The sequence below is a fragment of the Pinus tabuliformis genome, chromosome 1_2 (genome assembly GCF_031772625.1).
Source record: "Pinus tabuliformis cultivar Carrire ecotype Pingquan chromosome 1_2, CPIR1, whole genome shotgun sequence".
Taxonomy (NCBI): Eukaryota; Viridiplantae; Streptophyta; class Pinopsida; order Pinales; family Pinaceae; genus Pinus; species Pinus tabuliformis.
The window spans coordinates 428,221,189-428,222,887 of NC_142298.1; positions in this window are offsets into that span (position 1 = coordinate 428,221,189).

Below are 1,699 nucleotides of genomic sequence, written 5' to 3' on the forward strand. Positions count from 1 at the left end.
TGCGAAAATCCCAACTAAAGGAACAATTCACCTTGCTATAAGAATGAGGATTTCAGGCTCGAATATCGCCCATAAAATTATAAAATTCTAACCACAAACTCCTCTCATAAAACCCATAAAAATTTCAAGTTGAATCCATTGATCATTGAAACCCCAAAATCAACGTGTGGCCCTTCACAGTCTACTAGTGAGCTACAAAGGTCGAACTGCTGTAAGAATGCACAATTTCCCCAATGGGAAACTCCTCCAAATCCCAGTAAAATTCCTTCCTCAAACTATCAGTGAAAATTAGCTCTAATACTCGACAAAACCCTATTGCTCAACCCCTATGCATAGAATAACCATTAAACTCGAGCGCAACTCCAAAAATAGAAATTGCAGCCCACAAATAATGTTGATCTCTGTCGTGCAAATCCTCTACAAAATCATCTGTATCAATAGGGAAAATCACCTGCAAAATAACCAGAACTCCAACCCACAATAGTTGATTCCCTAATGTGCAACTCGAACTGCCTCTGCGCCCAAGGAGTGGCAAACTCAGTGAATACTTGCAATAAAGTTATGCGAAATGAGGGTGGAATTTACGCTTGCAAATTCATTGTGCTAAACAACACTGGTTGACTTGGCTAAGCTGCTCAAGCAAACTCTCCAATTTTGAAATGAAATGCCAAATAGAATAATCAAAATGAGGTTATAGACTTCCTTTTATTGTTGCTTTCTCTTCCTCATACCATGGGCTGATTTCTCTCACACTATGCTTTGATACCATGGTTTGATTCTTCTCATGGTTCAATTTCCATTTTGGTAACCTCCACAACTTCACTTAATTTTTCTTTTCTCCTAAGTTTGGCCTTATTTTCTCTCCAAAAATTATATTGAGCCCTCATAACCCATTTTCTTAAGTTTATTTGCCAAAAATATTTATTATTCGTCAAAATTGCAAAATTGGGAATTTCCCTTAACAAAATTATTAATTGGGGAAATGACAGAAAATCTCACACAAAAAATTGGTGTGTCTATAACATAAACACGCACCAGTGTGTTATTTTATCTAAAAGCACTATTACAACAAGATTTTTTCATGGTCGATGCCTTTTCTGAAAACGACAACACCAAGGCATTATATTCTTCAAGCACCAATATTGTTTGCATTTAACGCCCCAGTGCATTGTAATTCTTAAAGTACTAGTGCTTTCACAGAACTAACGCCCTAGTGCTACAAAATATTATTTCCAGCCTTGCTGCATCATTCAAATTAATAACATCAATTCTTTTATATTAGTAGCACACCGATGCTTTTATACAAATCATACGCATCATAGTTGCGAGTTTAAATAAAAGCACCAAGTCAACAATATTTTTTCCCTGCCTCGGTGTCATTCCTGAGAAGAACACCACAAGGCGTTTTTTAACATATACACATCGCATTGGTATACATTTCAGGCACCGATGTTCTTTGCATTCAATGCCTTAGTGATTTTAGTTATGTATACAACCTCAGTGTTTTTATGTATTTCATGCACTGATGTTATTTTTCCATGAAGCACACCACTTAAAAACATCTGCTAAAACTTCTGACTGCCCATAATTTATCAGTTGTGATGAAGTTCTGTTATAACCTCCGCTTAAACATTCACTATTGCAAACAAATGTTTTAGTGGAGGTTTTTTTGACAATTTTTACCAATTTTATAACACTA